At 48.8% G+C, this 18,885-nt stretch overlaps 1 long non-coding RNA gene across 1 annotated transcript in view; it reads left to right on the top strand.

The window, feature by feature from the left end:
- The first annotated feature begins 2,011 nt into the window (after positions 1-2,011).
- The window catches only part of LOC134958453 (uncharacterized), a 43,455-nt gene continuing 26,581 nt past the window's right edge, over positions 2,012-18,885 (top strand). Inside the window, exon 1 of the long non-coding RNA XR_010187009.1 lies at positions 2,012-2,540. This is a non-coding gene — a long non-coding RNA (uncharacterized LOC134958453). The remainder of the gene's footprint in view (positions 2,541-18,885) is intronic.

The raw sequence follows: 18,885 nt of genomic DNA, 5'->3' as shown, positions 1-18,885 counted from the left end.
TGTACTTACTGTTTTTCTGTAAAGTTGGGGTGACGGCACTTTGTACAGTCCCACTGTCACTGGTCCGAGCATCCACGACGTCTTCAATGGTTGCAGTTATGCTGTCGTCGTTTCTGGATGTGTTTATGGACGGCTGGGAGGATGTGTCGCTGTCCTCAGGTGTGTCGTCAATTAACAACGGTGATAATGGACAGACATCACTGCTTCTCTGTGTCTCTTCTGGAGTGCCTTCTGTAGCAGTGTACTGTGAACTGGAAGACAGACCGGACTGCATATAGCTGTGTTTCCAAAGATATTGGCGCACATGTCATAGTACTGCCAGTCGATACGGCCAACACCGCTCTTTTTCCTGTTGTTGTCATGCACCTTAAGGAACTGCTTTTTAAGAGTTTTCGTTTTGTTTAACACTTGCTGCTGTGTGCGGATGATTCCCCTGGCTTTGGAGCATCTTGGAGATGTTTTTATAAATGACTGCATCTTTGACTGTGCCTGTGATCTGCCTCATTATTTCCTCCTCTCCCCTAATGCTCAGCAACTCTCTCACCTCCTGGTCTGTCCAGGTCGCCATGCTGCCTTCCTCACACGCATCAAGGACGCTCCCCAGGGCTCTGAAAGATGACATCATCTTTTCTGAGCCCATGAAAGCTCCAATCGGAGGCCTTTTAACAGTCCCGGGTAGTGAATCCCGGGACGGGCCCTTTCACACTACCCAACTTCCCGGGACGGTCCCGGGTTCAACCCTGCTTTTGACCTGGGATGAAATCCCGGGATGCTCGTCCCGGGAAATTGTCCCTGTACCCATTTACACTGAGAAGAATCCCGGGATGATGCGCGTTCACGTGCAATATCCCGGGATTTTTCTGCGAGTGTAAAAGGGGTATAACATGGCAGTTAGGAATTTATTGGTTGGTACTTAGGACCAGATTCAGCAGTTGACGGATTTGCAAAGCTGCAGACAAGCGCCTTTGAAAATCCGTCCACAAAAAATGCAAATGCCGAAGGAGGTGTCAGACACCTCCTTACTGTGCTTGTGATCCCAGTGCTGCGACAGTGGTAGCAGACTGAGATCAACACAGTGACAGATGGTCGTGATGTTTCCCACAGACGGCCAGCTGAGTAATCCTTAGCTTACCCAGGTTGGCCATCGTAGGTCACCTTGTGAGGCCAGGAAGTATGCGTCTAGAGCAGTGGTTCTCAAACTCGGTCCTCAGGACCCCACGCGGTTCACGTTTTCATACCTCCCAACGACCCGATTTTCGCGGGGCAGTCCCATTTTTTGGAGACTGTCCCACCCACGGGCCGCAGTGTCCCACGGTGGGAGGGCAGTTGGGAGGCTCCTGTCACTGTAGACACTGTTCGCATGCGCACAGTCACTGAAGACAGAAGGAGAGGGGGCATGCCAGCAGCTCAGAGAGTGCTGGGCATACCCCATCAGTGACAAAAACGAGGAGGGGGGGGGGCGTGGCTGTTAATCACCAACTGTCACATTTTAAAAATATACAGGTGACCTGGAAAACGAGAACCGTGTGGGGTCCTGAGGACCAAGTTTGAGAACCTGTGGTCTAGAGACACAGACCTGGCCCTGCCACTCCCAGAAAACTGGGGTGACACGCCCCCATTTCTGGAACCACTGGCCGTTCCCACCCCCGCATCAAACCCTGAATGCCTCTGCCTGTCAATCAGGCAGATGTAGAAGGGAGACTGTGTGCAATTACTCCGGACCCGTTCTGCACATGCATCCTGTGCTGAATCAGGCTCTTTTTCTCTCTCCACTTTAACGTTTTCCAAGACTTAGTACATCTCCCCCTTTATCTCTTGTGCTGCTGGATGTAATTAACATTACGGGATTGATGCTGAGTTGGATGCATTCAGCGATTATCAGCAGACTGCGCATATGTGGCACCCCAACGGTGAAGCCACAAACTGTAGTGTGACTTTTATGCCCCTTCCCCTGCTGAATGCATGCTTGGCTGGACACTATTAAACTTGCAGCAGGGAAAGAGTTAACTCTACCCAGAGTGCTGCCTCTGGCAGAGAGTCACTGGCAAATCAGCTAGAGGCGTATGGATCCCAGGGAGGGAGAGTCAGTTTGTGCTGTGGCAGTTACAGTGGTGTTCTGGGGACAGTTGGCAGTTGGGCAGCGGCCATCTTAGGAGGACGGACAGCAACAGCTTGGAGCAGAGGCAGCTTGCGGTGTGTGACAGGAGTGCTGCACAATTTACGGAGAGCCATCTTATATTCCCAGTGACCGGAGATCATCACTGTAGCAACCGATCGGAAATACCAGCCCCCTCGAGAGATCACGCTGTTTCCGTTGGTGCTGGCTGACAGGCATCTGATGGAGCGGAGCAGTGACAGGCTCTACTGACTGTGTGGCTGGGAATTAGGTGACACAACCTATCCTCCCTTTTGAAGGACAGCCCTGGAGGTAGCCCTGCTTTGAAGTAACAGATGGTGGGAGGAGCAGAGACAGTATCTTGCTGCAGACAGAGGTCAGCTCACAGAGGTTAACTGAGGCCTACCTAACCCTTGTAATGCAGGTCGGTAACACTGCTGCACTAACAATGCATCACAAGCTTCCTCAGGGAAAGAGAGGGAGAGTGCTTATAACAAGAACAGCGACTGTTTTACATTGCTGCTTACAGTACATTACATCCCATAGTGTATACACCAAGCAAGATTAATTTAGAGACAGTAAACTACTTAAGTGCCGTAAGAAACACTGATTCAACTAACGGGTACTTTATAGAGCAGCCAATTTATTGGGGACACACAACAACTTAGGGGTATATTCAATAAAAGTCGGGTCCATTCCGACATGCAGTTGTCGGAATGAACCCAACAACCCCTATTCAAAAGAGCGGCCAAATCCGACTGTCGGATTTGGCCGCTCCCGTGTCCTGCTGCTGCTGTCAGCGCTGCGGGTGTGCTGACAGCAGTGGCAGAGGGAGCTGTCAGCGGCGCCGGAGCTGAGGGGGAAGCGGGATGCGGCGCCGGAGGTGAGGTGATGACTGCGGCGCCGGGGGGGAGGGGAGCGGAGGAGACGGAGCGGACGGCGGAGGAGAGGAGGAAATGGGGGAGCAGCGGCTGCAGCAGTGAAGGCTCACGGCAGTGTCCACCCGGCTCCAGCAAGCGGGACGTCGCTTGCTGGAGCCGGGTGGACGCTACCGCTGGGTCCCTGCTCTACCCGCTGCTCCCCCGTCTCCTGCTCTCAGATCACATATCTCAATCCGACTTTTTTTAAAGTCGGATTGAGATTGTCGGAAACTGGGCTAAAACCTGTCCGACAATGCTGAAGCCGCCTATCAGCGTGCATTCCGACAGTATTCCGACAAGTCGGGTTTCCCGACTTGTCGGAAAAAATAGGGCCGTAATGAATAGGTCGAACTCTTTCCGACCTAAAACTGTCAGAAGCTGCCGTCTTTCCGAGAAGACGGCAGCTTCCGACAGTTATTGAATATACCCCTTACACCGTAATTGTCAGCTATAGTTCAAGGCAATGTCATGACTAATGGGCACTACACACTGACAGATTCGCCGCCGAACTGCCTGATGGCGGATACGGTTGACGTGCGACCCAGCGGCGGGGGGACAGTGACGGGGGGAGTGAAGTTTCTTCACTCTCCCCGTCACCCGGCTCCATAGCAGTGTATGCAAATATGGACGAGATCATCCATATTGGCCTGCATGCACAAGCGACGGGGCACCAGCGATGAATGAGATCATTCATATATTTCAGTATTATCGCCCAGTGTGTAGGGCCCATAACGCACAGTGTGTAGGGCCCATAACGCACAGTGTATAGGGCCCATAAGTTGTACAGGGATAAGCAGACATTCCCTAGCAGGGCAGCACAGAGATCGATTAAGGCTTTGGGGGGCCCGGGGTACTTAAGACAGGGGGGCCCTAAGATTTAAAATTAAAATCATAGCGTCTTCAATCACTACAAAGAAAATTACAATTAGGTTGTAAATTTGAAAGAATCTTTCAGACTAATCCATCTTAAATGAAATATTTATTATTTAATATTTTACACAAAAACAATAATATACAATATTTTTTAATCAAAGTTTTTTTAATACAGTTTTCAAAGTAACAATACAAACGTTGCAGACTATTTAACTGCTGCTAAACAATACCCAGTATAAATAAAAAGTGCAAATAAATAAAATATGTCCAAAATCTTAACAGATGAAATGAGTGACCTGACATTGGTGGTCATTCCGAGTTGTTCGCTCTGTAAATTTCCTCGCATCGCAGCGATTTTCCGCTTAGTGCGCATGCGCAATGTCCGCACTGCGACTGCGCCAAGTAAATTTGCTATGCAGTTAGGAATTTTACTCACGGCTTTACGAGGTTTTTTCTTCGTTCTGGTGATCGTAATGTGATTGACAGGAAGTGGGTGTTTCTGGGCGGAAACAGGCCGTTTTACGGGTGTGTGCGAAAAAACGCTACCGTTTCTGGGAAAAACGCGGGAGAAACAGAGGAGTGTCTGGACGAACGCTGGGTGTGTGTGTGACGTCAAACCAGGAACAACAAGCACTGAACTGATCGCAGTGGCAGAGTAAGTCTCGAGCTACTCAGAAACTGCACAGAGAAGTCTTTTCGCAATATTGCAATAAGCTAAGATTCACTCCCAGTAGGTGGTGGCTTAGCGTGTGCAAAGCTGCTAAAAGCAGCTTGCGAGTGAACAACTCGGAATGACCACCATACTGCACAGATCTTTCATTAACTTAGACATAAAAGGTGGATTTACCCCAATTGTAAACTGAACCATTGAAATGCATGTCCCCCTCTCCCCTACCACAAAACCCACATACAGCACCAGGCTTTCAGATGTTGGCAGGTATAGGCAGTAGGTGGCAGGGGAGGCAATGGATGAAAATGGAACGTAATAGCTGACTGGAAAGGCTGAGAAATGGCTGACAGGCAGGGACAGTCACAGTGTGACCAAACTAGGGGTGTGCACCGTGCCATTTTTTGGGTTTTGGGGTTTGGATCTGGATCTCCTTTGTGTTTTGGATCTGGATTGGTTATGCCAAAACCACCCTTGCGAATGTTGGTTTTGGATCTGTATTTTTTTTTAATCATTAAAACAGCTAAAATAAGAGAATTTGGGGGTGTTTTGTTCCTGCAGCATTATTAACCTCAATAAGACTAATTTCCACTCATTTCCAGTCTGTTCTGAATACCTCACAGCTCACAATATTGTTTTTAGGCCAAAAGGAGGCACTGAGGTAGCTGGATGACTAAACTAAGTGACAGAAGTGGGCGGCACAAACACGTGGCACATCTAGGAGTGGCACTGCAGTGGCAGACAGGATGGCAGTTTTACAAACTATGCCTCAAAAATGCCCCAAAAAGCACATAATACAAAGAAAACAGGACATGCACACTTTAACAAACTAATCATTTCAGAGACAGGGACTGCCACACCTGTGGCTGAAATGATTGATTTGTTTGGGCCCCCACAAAAATAAGAAGCAATTGATCTCTCCTTGCACAAACTGGCTCTACAGAAGCAAGATATCATCATCATCCTCCGATTCCTCACCCCTATCAGTGTGTACATCCTCGTCTTCACAGACTATTATTTTGTCCCTGCTGGAATCCACCATCACAGGTTCCTCTGTACTTTTTTGAGCTAATTGCTGGTAAAGGTCTTCCTCATGGAATTTGTAATTAATTTTGATGAACATCATCTTTTCTACATTTTGGGAAGTAACCTCCTGCGCCGATCGCTGATAAGGTTCCTGGCTGCGCTAAAAACTCTTTCTGAGTACACACTGCAGGGTGGGCAACTTAAGTAAAACAAAGCCAGTTTGTGCAAGGGCCTCCAAATTGCCTTTTTGTCCTGCCAGTATTGAAACGGACTGTCTGACATGCCTACTTGGATGCTATCGCTGAAATAGTTGTCAACAATTCTTTCAATGGTGACAGCATCATATGCAGTGACAGTAGACATGCAAGTAATTGTAGGCAGCTCCTTCAGTCTCGACCAGATGTCAAAACTTGTTCCTGACTGATCTGCAGTTCTCTTCGGAAAATTGAGTTTTTTCCTTGCAGCTGCAGTACTAGTAGTCACTGAGTAATGCACCAATAGAAATATATTTTATGCTTTGGATCACACACAGATATATAGCAGTAGTGTACAGCAGACGCAGTAGTAGTAGTGAGAGTGATGCACCAATAGAAATATATTTTTTGCTTTGGATCACACACAGATATATAGCAGAAGTGTACGGCAGTACTGGTAGTCATCACTGAGTGACGCATCAATATATTTTGCTTTGGATCACACAGATATATATATCAGTAGTGTATGGCAGCCGCAGTACTAGTAGTCACAGTGATGCATCAATAAAATTATATTTTTTGCTTTGAATCACACACAGAGGATATATAGCAGTAGTGTACGGCAGCACCTTCTAGACAGAGGGGTTAATTCAGACCTGATTGCTAGGCTGCATTTTCGTACAGCCTGGGATCAAGTCTAAACTGCGCAGCACGGGTACAAAGCGGATTACCGCTCAGCGATGGCTTTGTGCGAAGAATCCATTCACACGGGCGATGGAAAGGAGATTGATAGGAAGAAGGCGTTTGTGGGTGGCAACTGACTCATTTTCAGGGAGTGGTTGGAAAAACGCAGGCGTGTCCAAGCATTTGCAGGGAGATTGTCTGACGTCAATTCCCAGACAGGCTGAAGTGATCGCAGCGGCTGAGTAAGTCCTGGGCTGTGCAGAGACTGCACAAGATCTGTTTGTACAGCTCTGCTACACATGCGTTCGCACACTTGCACAGCTAAAATTCACTCCCCCAGCAGGCGGCAACTATCTGATCACAGCAGTGCAAAAAGTCGCTTGCTAGCGATCAGGTCTGAATTAGGCCCAGAGAACACATGTTCCTATACGCAGCCACAGTATCTAATATGTAGAGCCCTGTGACAGAACGGTACCGTACGGAAGCACTCGCCGCTTCCGCGTCCCGTTGACTGCGCACAGAATGGAAGGTCAAGCCGCACGAGGCCTGACCACATAGGGGATTCCCGCTTACCGTCAGTAACCGCCTGTTACTGACTCCACCCACTGCGTTGTGGGCGGGTTCTCGCTGCCACCACCAAACTCCTAACCTGCCGTGGCGTTTGGAACCACGGTTCTGCTCTGTATGTGCCGACGCACTGCCTTACCACACCTGTGTGGTGTTGACGAATCCCCTCTAGCCACTTGCTAGGCCTCTACCGGTAGCTGGCGGAAGGCGGAGCTTGGAGACGTTAGGTGCTTCCCTGGACAGCCGGAGGACGGGGCTAGGTTTGGCCTAACCCTGTTGGTCACAAGATGAAGCAATCTTCTTGAGGCAATGATGTTTATTTGCTCAAATATAGTTCTAAAGAGAACTCTTCCCTATTGCTAGGGGCAACAGCATACAGCAAGATGTTCCAGCAGAATAAGATGGTATAACTACTACCACTCTGGAGGCACGCAGGTCTCCTTTTTATGTCAGTTTTCCACACAGTATCACAGGGGGGTAAGCCCTCCCTGTCTTCTCCAACCAATCAGGTTATTTTACAAAATACCAATAAATCACATTTTACAAGGATATAAGTGCAATAAAACAATATCCTCCTTCCTCTGACACAGACGTTTGGTATCAGATTAACATTCACTATTGATAAATTTATCACATAGCTTCAAAACACAATGTTTCTGTCTCATTCACATCTCCAGGCAAACCCAGTGTCTGAGATTACAACAGGAAGGCTACAATACAAACAGTCTTCCTTCCTGCATAGGTCGTTCGTATGTCAATTAAATCAGGTACATGAAACAAGTTCCAAGCCCATAAACCCAGTGATTAGCATCTCTCTCTAAGGAACTGACACATCAAAAGGTATTGTCCTTCACACCTCACTGCTAGGACAGGGCCCTTTAAATATACACCAAGCCTGTCTTGAATATAAAATAAATACATTTCTCTGACGTCCTAGTGGATGCTGGGACTCCGTCAGGACCATGGGGGATATAGCGGCTCCACAGGAGACAGGGCACAATAATAAAAGCTTTAGGATCAGGTGGTGTGCACTGGCTCCTCCCCCTATGACCCTCCTCCAAGCCTCAGTTAGATTTTTGTGCCCGGCCGAGAAGGGTGCAATCTAGGTGGCTCTCCTGAGCTGCTTAGAATAAAAGTTTAAGTTAGGTTTTTTTCTTTCAGTGAGACCTGCTGGCAACAGGCTCACTGCTACGAGGGACTTAGGGGAGAGAAGTAAACTCACCTGCGTGCAGGATGGATTTGCTTCTTAGGCTACTGGACACCATTAGCTCCAGAGGGATCGAACACAGGCCCAGCCATGGAGTCCGGTCCCGGAGCCGCGCCGCCGACCCCCCTTGCAGATGCCGAAGTCGAAGAGGTCCAGAGGTCCAGAAACAGGCGGCAGAAGACTTTCAGTCTTCATAAGGTAGCGCACAGCACTGCAGCTGTGCGCCATTGTTGTCAGCACACTTCATACCAGTGGTCACTGAGGGTGCAGGGCGCTGGGGGGGGCGCCCTGGGCAGCAATGTATTATACCTTTTTTATGGCTAAAATACATCACATATAGCCCTTGAGGCTATATGGATGTATTTAACCCCTGCCAGATCTCATAAACTCCGGGAGAAGAACCCGCCGTTTTAGGGGGCGGGGCCTATTCTCCTCAGCACACGGCGCCATTTTCCTGCTCAGCTCTGCTGAGAGGAAAGCTCCCAGGCTCTCCCCTGCACTGCACTACAGAAACAGGGTTAAAACAGAGAGGGGGGGCACTTATGTGGCGATATGATTACATATGGGAAAATGCTATAAGGGAAAACACTTGTATAAGGGGTTGTCCCTGTATAATTATAGCGTTTTTTGGTGTGTGCTGGCAAACTCTCCCTCTGTCTCCCCAAAGGGCTAGTGGGGTCCTGTCCTCTATCAGAGCATTCCCTGTGTGTGTGCTGTGTGTCGGTACGTGTGTGTCGACAGTTAGGAGGACGATGTTGGTGAGGAGGCGGAGCAAATTGCCTGTATTGGTGATGTCTCTCACTAGGGAGTCGACACCGGAATGGATGGCTTATTTAGGAATTACGTGATAATGTCAACACGATGCAATGGTCGGTTGACGACATGAGACGGCCGGCAAACAAAATAGTACCTGTCCAGGCGTCTCAGACACCGTCAGGGGCTGGTAAAAACGCCCATTTACCTCAGTTGGTCGACACAGACACAGACAGGGACACTGACTTCAGTGTCGACGGTGAAGAAACAAACGTATTTTCCACGTTACATGTTAAGGGCAATGAAGGAGGTGTTACATATTCTGATACTACAAGTACCACAAATAAGGGTATTATGTAGGGTGGGAATAATCTACTTGTAGTTTTTTCCTGAATCAGATATAGATATATATATATATATATATATATATATATATATATATATATATATTAAAGTGTGTGATGATACGTGGGTTTCCTCCGATAGAAAATTATGGGAGGTATACCTTTTCCCGCCAGAAGTGAGGGCGAGTTGGGAAACACACCTTAGGGTGGATAAGGCGCTCACACGCTTATAAAAACAAGTGGCGTTACCGTCTCCTGATACGGCCGCCCTCAAGGAGCCAGCTGATAGGAAGCTGAAAAATATCCAAAAAAGTATATACACACATACTGGTGTTATACTACGACCAGCAATCGCCTCAGCCTGGATGGGCAGAGCTGGGGGGGCTTGGTCGGATTTCCTGACTGAAAATATTGATACCCTTGACAGGGAAAATATTTTATTGACTATAGAGCATTTAAGGATGCATTTCTATATATGCGAGATGCGCAGAGGGAAATTTGCATTCTGGCATCAAGAGTAAATGTGATGTCCATATCTGCCAGACGATGTTTATAGACACGACAGTGGTCAGGTGATGCAGATTCCAGACGGCACATGGAAGTATTGCCGTATAAAGGGGCGGTCCATCGGACCTGGTGGCCATGGCAACAGCTGAAAAATCCACTTTTGTTACCCCAAGTCACATCTCAGCAGAAAAGGACACAGTCTTTTCAGTCTCAGTCCTTTCGTACCCATAAAGGCAGGAGGGCAAAAAGGCCAGTCATATCTGCCCAGGGTTAGAGGAAAGGGAAGAAGACTGCAGCAGGCAGCCCATTCCCAGGAACAGAAGTCCTCCACAGCTTCTGACAAGTCCGCAGCATGACGCTGGGGCCATACAATCGGACTCAGGTGCGATAGGGGGGTCATCTCAAGAGTTTCAGCACACAGTGGGCTCACTCGCAAGTGGACTCCTGGATCCTACACGTAGTATCCCAGGTGTACATTGGAAATTCGAGACGTTTCCCCCTCACAAGTTCCTGAAGTCTGCTTTACCAACGTCTCCCTCCAACAGGGAGGCAGTATTGGGAAAAAAATTCACAGGCTGTATTCCCAGCAGGTGATAATCAAAGTACTCCTCCTACAACAAGGGAAGGGGTATTATTCCACACTATATTGTGGTACTGAAGCCAGACGGCTCGGTGAGATCTGAAAGATTTGAACACTTACATACAAGGGTTCAAATCAAAATGGAGTCACTCAGAGCAGTGATAGAGAACCAGGACGATATGGTGTCACTGGATATCAGGGACATTTACCTACATGTCCAGATTTGCCCTTCTCACCAAGGGTATCTCAGGTTCATAGTACAGAACTGTCACTATCAGTTCAGACGCTGCCGTTTGGATTGTCCACGGCACCCCGGGTCTTTACCAAGGTAATGGCCGAAATGATGTTTCTTCTTAAAAGAAATATGGACGCTTTCCTGATAAGGGCAAGGTCCAGAGAACAGTTGGAGGTCGGAGTAGCACTATCTAAAGTAGTTTCTACGACAGCACGAATGGATTCTAAATATTCCAAAATCGCAGCTTTTTCCGACGACACGTCTACTGTTCCTAGAGAGGATTCTGGACACAGTCCAGAAAAGGATGTTTTCTCCCGGAGAAGAAAGTCAGGGAGTTATCCGAGCTAGTCAGGAACCTCCTAAAACCAGGAAAGGTATCAGTGCATCATTGCACAAGGGTCCTGTGGAAAATGGTGGTTTCTTACAAAGCGATTCCATTCGGTAGATTTCACGCAAGAACCTTTCAGTGGGATCTGCTGGGAAAATGGTCCGGATCGCATCTTCAGATGCATCAGCGGATAACCCTGTCTCCAAGGACAAGGGTGTGTTCTTCTGCGGTGGCTGCAGAGTGCTCATCTATGAAAGGGCCGCAGATTTGGCATTCAGGACTGGGTCCTGGTGACCACGGATGCCAGCCTGAGTGGCTGGGGAGCAGTCACACAAGGAAAAAATTTCCAGGGAGTGTGATCAAGTCTGGAGATTTCTCTCCACATAAATATACTGGAGCTAAGGGCAATTTACAATGCTTTAAGCTTAGCAGGACCTCTGCTTCAAGGTCAGCCGGTATTGATCCAGTGGGTCAACATCACGGCAGTCGCCCACGTAAACAGACAGGGCGGCACAAGAAGCAGGAGGTAATGGCAGAAACTGCAAGGATTCTTCGCTGGGCGAAAAATCAGGTGATAACACTCTCAACAGTGTTAATTCCGGGAGTGGAAAACTGGGAAGCAGACTTCCTCAGCAGGCATGACTTCCACCCGAGAGAGTGGAGACTTCAGCGGGAAGTCTTCCACATGATTGTAAACCGTTGGGAAAAACCAAAGGTGGACATGATGGCGTCCCGCCTGAACAATATTGCGCCAGGTCAAGGGACCCTCAGGCAATAGCGGTGGACGCTCTGGTAACACTGTGGGTGTACCAGTCAGGGTATGTGTTCCCTCCTATGCATCTCATACCAAAAGTACTGAGAATCATAAGAAGGAGATGAGTAAGAACGATACTCGTGGTTCCGGATGGGTCAAGAAGGACTTGGTACCCGGAACTTCAAGAGATGCTCACGGAAGAACCGTGGCCTCTACCTTTAAGAAAGGACCTGCTCCAGCAGGGGCCTTGTCTGTTCCAAGACTTACCGCGGCTGCATTTGACGGCATGGCGGTGGAACGCCGGATCCTGAAAGGGCATTCCAGATGAAGTCATCCCTACCCTGGTCGAAGCCAGGAAGGATGTAACCGCAAAACATTTTCACCCATTTGGCGAAAATATGTTGTGTGGTGTGAGGCCAAAAAGGTCCCTACAGAGGAATTCCAACTGGGTCGTTTCCTACATTTCCTGAAAACAGGACTGTCTATGGGCCTAAAATTAGGGTCCATTAAGGTTAAAATTTCGACCCTGTCGAATTTCTTCCAGAAAGAACTGGCTTCAGTGCCTGAAGTTCAGACGTTTGTAGAAGGGGTACTGCATATACAGACTCCTTTTGTGCCCCCAGTGGCACCTTGGGATCTCAATGTTTTTGAGTTTCCTAAAGTCACATTGGTTTGATCCACTCACCACTGTGAACTTAAAATATTCACATGGTAGGTGAAGATGCTATTAGCCCTGGCTTCAGCCAGGCGTGTGTCAGAATGGGCTGCTTTATCATATAAAAGCCCTTACTTAATTTTTCATTCTGACAGGGCAGAATTGAGGACTCGTCCTCAATTTTTCCTTAAGGTGGTTTCGGTTTTTCACATGAACCAACCTATTGTGGTACCTGCGGCTACTAGGGACTTGGAGGACTCCAAGTTACTTGACGTTGTCAGGGCCCTGAAAATATATGTTTCCAGGACGGCTGGAGTCAGAAAATCTGACTCGCTGTTTAGCCTGTATGCACCCAACAAGATGGGTGCTCCTGCTTTTAAGCAGACGATTGCTCGCTGGATTTGTAGTACAATTCAGTTTGCACATTCTGTGGCAGGCTTGCCACAGCCAAAATCAGTAAAAGCCCATTCCACAAGGAAGTGGGCTCATCTTGGGCGACTGCCTGAGGGGTCTCGGCTTTACAACTTTGCTGAGCAGTTACTTGGTCAGGGGCAAACACGTTTGCTAAAATTCAAAAAAATTTGATACCCTGGCTGAGGAGGACATGGAGTCTCTCATTCGGTGCTGCAGGGTCATCCGCACTCTCCCGCCCGTTTGGGAGCTTTGGTATAATCCCCATGGTCCTGACGGAGTCCCAGCATCCACTAGGACGTCAGAGAAAATAAGATTTTACTTACCGATAAATCTATTTCTCGTAGTCCGTAGTGGATGCTGGGCGCCCATCCCAAGTGCGGATTGTCTGCAATACTTGTACATAGTTATTGTTACAAAAATCGGGTTATTATTGTTGTGAGCCATTTTTTCAGAGGCTCCTTCGTTGTTATCATACTGTTAACTGGGTTCAGATCACAGGTTGTACGGTGTGATTGGTGTGGCTGGTATGAGTCTTACCCGGGATTCAATATCCTTCCTTATTATGCACGCTCGTCCGGGCACAGTATCCTAACTGAGGCTTGGAGGAGGGTCATAGGGGGAGGAGCCAGTGCACACCACCTGATCCTAAAGCTTTTATTATTGTGCCCTGTCTCCTGCGGAGCCGCTATATCCCCCATGGTCCTGACGGAGTCCCAGCATCCACTACGGACTACGAGAAATAGATTTATCGGTAAGTAAAATCTTATTTTAAACATGTCTTCCTGCAATGGTGCACAGAGCACTACATATGACATGTTAAAACACATCATTCAACAAACTTTTAAACAGTGCGCAACATGGCGCTGGGCACGAGGGTTAACCCCTTCAGTGCCGCAGACGCCATTACACGTGTGGCTGGCTAGTCTCTCCGGCCACATTCCTTCCCCCCCATTCAAGCGGGTCAACCAGGGACCCATGTCCCAACGATTTGGGTCCTGGTCCCGCAGTCCCTTGTGTTGAAGGGGACGCTACCTAGGGTGTGTAGGCTCCGGCCTAGACAGTTCATCCATAGTGCAGTGGGCCTCTCTTCGTGGGTGCACAATGTTCAAATAGTCCACCTGAAGTCCAAGTTCAAGGCTCCACCACAAAAGTCTGTCCAATTCCCCCAAGGTAGGTTGCAGCCACCTAACAGGTAGGTGGTAAGTCACCACGGTGGGGGGCCGATTACAAACAAGTGCCACCCAAGGTGTCCCAATCGTGGCATACCCCACCTCCCACAATAGCAGTATACTGCTCAACCAGGCCACAGGGTGCTCCTGCCCATAAGGCTCTTTCTGGCTCTGTACAGCTCCCAGTCCGTGCAGTGGCGCAATAGTTCGTAACACACAGTCCTGGTCAAGAATGTGCGCCATCAGCACTGGAGCGGGTACCCGAGCCTCCTTCAATGACTGGAATGCCAACTCGCAAGCGGGTGCAAAGTCCACTGACTTGGGAATGCCCTTCCTAGCCATCTCTGTCAAGGGGTTCACTACAGGACTAAAGTCAATGACAACATGTCCGTAGGGCCTTACAGGTTCTAAGGTCAGTACCGGTCTGGGTGATGTGGGTCGGGGACAGCCTCTGGTTGCCTCCACCCCCTCTGGGTTGGGCCTACCCCTGTCTCCTCCCACATGGTGCCCCAGGCACTGCACCTTCGTCATACCTATCTGGCAACTGTCTGCCCTAACTGTCAGACCTGCCCTCCAATCCTCTTCTGTCGACCTATGACTCGGGAAACATACCCTGTCACCTAGGCCTACTCTTCCCTCCTCGTCCGCTACCTGTGCCACAGTGATGGCGGCCAGACCACCAGCCTCTGGATCCTGTGTGGCATCCACTACAGGGAGGCTGCGTGTCTTCCCCGATCTACTGTGCACAGGCAAGGGACCTGCTATGTCCACAGCAACTTGCTGCAAGGGTTCTCCTATGGGCAGAGGCCCAGAGACAACACAACCGCTGGAGTGCCCCGGCTGCCAACGCATGGCACCAGCCTTACATGTGGTCTGGGCGTCATCCGACATTCCAGACCAGGGTAAGCTCTGTGTCAGGCACTTCAGGGTACGGTCTGTCTCCGGGTTACTGTCCAAAGGGGTTTCGCTGGCAACCGACACCGGTTGCACAGGAAAGTTCCCTGGGGGGACCAGTTGGACACATTCCCTATCTGGTCTATCCCCTCCCACTTTCCTGGCTACCCTGTACCTTAACCCTTCCCGCCAGGTCAACCTCCCCGCCCCAACCCTGTCAAGGCCGCTGCCAGAGTGGCGCCTCATGCCTTTCGGGGATGGGTCAGAGAGTTGAGCCTCCCTAAACTCCAGCCTGTGGCCCTCAATCTCTCCTAAATTGGGACACTCTACAGGGGGATCTAGGTGGGGACTACTAGGGTCAGTCTGGTAGGGGTCAGTCAGGGAAAAGTCAGTGTGGTTTCTCATACTCACCGCCGGAGTTGGCAAACCACTTGGGTCAGGAGCATCATTGGGCACCCCCACAGGATCACACGAGCTGGAACCGACATCCTCTGCGTTGCTAGGGGACGTAGGCATACCAGAGGCAAAAGGCATGCGGGGTCGATGTACTGATCTAGCCGCTGTGATCTTTTCCTCTGGGCTGGTTGATGCTGTGGTTGGCTGTGCTGGCAGTTGTCTAGTAGCTGTAGTCTTTTCCTCTGGGCTGGGCTGTGCTGGAGTAGCTGATGTCAACGGTGGTTTTGGAACTTGACTCCGGGGAATGGCGCCAACAAACATAGTGACGATCCCACCACCCAGATCAGGCGGAGCTTGGAGACGTTAGGTGCTTCCCTGGACAGCCGGAGGACGGGGCTAGGTTTGGCCTAACCCTGTTGGTCACTAGATGAAGCAATCTTCTTGAGGCAATGATGTTTATTTGCTCAAATATAGTTCTAAAGAGAACTCTTCCCTATTGCTAGGGGCAACAGCATACAGCAAGATGTTCCAGCAGAATAAGATGGTATAATTACTACCACTCTGGAGGCACGCAGGTCTCCTTTTTATGTCAGTTTTCCACACAGTATCACAGGGGGGTAAGCCCTCCCTGTCTTCTCCAACCAATCAGGTTATTTTACAAAATACCAATAAATCACATTTTACAAGGATATAAGTGCAATAAAACAATATCCTCCTTCCTCTGACACAGACGTTTGGTATCAGATTAACATTCACTATTGATAAATTTATCACATAGCTTCAAAACACAATGTTTCTGTCTCATTCACATCTCCAGGCAAACCCAGTGTCTGAGATTACAACAGGAAGGCTACAATACAAACAGTCTTCCTTCCTGCATAGGTCGTTCGTATGTCAATTAAATCAGGTACATGAAACAAGTTCCAAGCCCATAAACCCAGTGATTAGCATCTCTCTCTAAGGAACTGACACATCAAAAGGTATTGTCCTTCACACCTCACTGCTAGGACAGGGCCCTTTAAATATACACCAAGCCTGTCTTGAATATAAAATAAATACATTTAAACATGTCTTCCTGCAATGGTGCACAGAGCACTACATATGACATGTTAAAACACATCATTCAACAAACTTTTAAACAGTGCGCAACATGGCGCTGGGCACGAGGGTTAACCCCTTCAGTGCCGCAGACGCCATTACACGTGTGGCTGGCTAGTCTCTCCGGCCACAAGCCCTAACACAGTGACAGCACACCAAACTCAACTCTCCTGCAAAACAACCCCTCTGCTCTCTCCTGCCTCCTCGCCTCTTTCCTGCCCCCCTTTGCTCTCTCCTTGCTTGCTCCTACCCTAACAGCACAAAAGGAACACGTCCTTACTGTGCACTCTCCAAGTGCGGAGTAAAGATGGCACCAATCACCGGGACTATATATAGAATCCAAAACCCGCGAGATCCGACAGCGGGATGATGAGGTTTTGGCTCATTTTTTTGGATCCGAGTCAGGCGCGCAAAACCGAGCCTGACTCGGATTTGGGTTCGGATCCCCAAGTTCGGGCGGGTTCGTTTCTAAGAGAACCGAACCCGCTCATCCCTAGACCAGACATAGGTCAATTTACTTCAGTGTGTAGCAGTCTCTGTATAAATCCTCCTAATTAATCTACCCTACTGTATACCCAGTCACCCTCTGTATCAGGTTTTGTATACCCGGTCACTGTGTGTAAAAGGCTCTGTATAATCACCCCCCATGAATAATCAGCCCCCACCCCCACCCCCCACACAGCCAGTTATTCTGTGACTGTACCTATGTGGCTGACCAAATAAACCCCTCTTCACCCACCGTGTTCAAAAAGAACATGTTTATAACCCCCAAACAATTATTCCCCCATCCCCAATGCTACATTAAGGCTGTCTGAAACTGACTCTTTTTATCATCTACCCCCGCATATGCTGCTAGCCCGCTGGCCATGTGTCAGCTCAGAGTGCAGGCCGCGTACCTGAGAGCTGGGCTTGAAACCCGCCGCATCCTGTCTGCATCACTTGATTGTTAGCGCCTCTGCCAACCTGGGCCCACTGGCACTGTGATGTGACAGTCAGCACCCAGTCACTCAGGAGGCAAAGAGGAGGAACTGGGGAGAGATTAAAAGACTAAGAGGATGTAGGTCTTCTCCAGCTGGACTGCATCCTCTTAGTTATAGCCCATAGAGCATAGAGTATCAATGAGTGAGTCTGACTCATAAAGCTGCCGGCTGCCTGCCCCTTCATATCGGTGGAACCCGGTGTAATGCACTAGCTGTGTTAAGATCTATCTTTGCTTGTTCCAAGGTGTAATTGATTGCAGCTGGTAGGTTTGTGCAGAAAACATGGATAACTGCAGAGCAATGATACAGAACAGCAGTAGTACACAATAGACATACTCGTAGAACTAGGTAGCAGTCTGTGGATAGTGCTGAGTCTGGATGCAGAATAGCAGACAGATGGTAGCAAAAGCAACACCACAGTAAGTGGCTGGCTGAGTCCTTAGAAGGAATGATGATAACCACTCTAGAACAAAGGATTTGACATGTGGGACCAGGATGTCTATAGTACTGTATTTGCACAGGAGTATGTTAGAGGCAGCAGGTGCCAGACTATCAGTCTCTACCCACAGGAACAGTTGGAGAGAGCGAATGTCTAATAGCTTGCACACTTACAGTCATATTATGATGAGACGCTGTAGATGCCCACATGGAGACAATATCGTGCTGGTTTTTTATAGGCAGGCAAGCCGGTCACTGAAGTGATTCTTAAAGCACAGGAGTGGACCTATAGCAATGAAGGGTTAACCCACAGGCTTGAAAGAGGCAAAGGCTGGCACCTGTCGCAGACTTTGAAGGCCAAAAACAGTACTTGTAGCGACAAAGGGTTAATTCCAGTAGACTAGAATCAGGTAAGGGTGAAGCTGTATGTTAAATGGGAAAGCAAAAAGTACACTGGAAACAGCAGACGACTGACATGCTTGCTGGACGAGAGTTAACACACTGGAATCTCATGCAGCTAGGCTGGCTGCCTCAGACGGTAACTAAACAGCAGATTACACAGGTGATGGATGATGCAAATTAGCAACTCAGGAACAGGAATCAGTTAAATTACTGAAGAAATACATAGTATCTAGCAGGAAACTATGGAGCCAATATTATGAGCACAGCCTGTACAAACATATATGCAGGATAAACATAAGTTGTAGTGGCACTGGAGAGAGTGCCAGAAGGGATTTATATAGGGCGCCCTGTGCCTGGATTGGTTTTAGCAGTCATGTGCTGGTTCCAGACCGGCTGGCTTGTGATCACCTGACTGGGGCATGAATGGCCCACCAGGGAAATACAATCACAGGGGCCCCCTAAAGGGCATTGCCATATGCGGGTAGGGGTGTGGCCACATGACCAAAGAGGAGTAGCCAGCCATTAAAGGTGCCATCTAGTATAGTATATAAAGAAAACGGGCTCTACCTCACTGCACACTTCAGATTGTTGTGTATGTGCCTGGGTTACACCGACAGAGAACAGTAGATACACATAAAGGCCCCAGTATAGTGCCAGATACACATAATGGCCTGAGTATGGTGC

The sequence above is a fragment of the Pseudophryne corroboree genome, chromosome 9, assembly GCF_028390025.1.
Source record: "Pseudophryne corroboree isolate aPseCor3 chromosome 9, aPseCor3.hap2, whole genome shotgun sequence".
Lineage (NCBI taxonomy): Eukaryota > Metazoa > Chordata > Amphibia > Anura > Myobatrachidae > Pseudophryne > Pseudophryne corroboree.
Note: the sequence above shows the minus strand (reverse complement) of the source record. Positions and strands in the feature narration are given on the sequence as shown.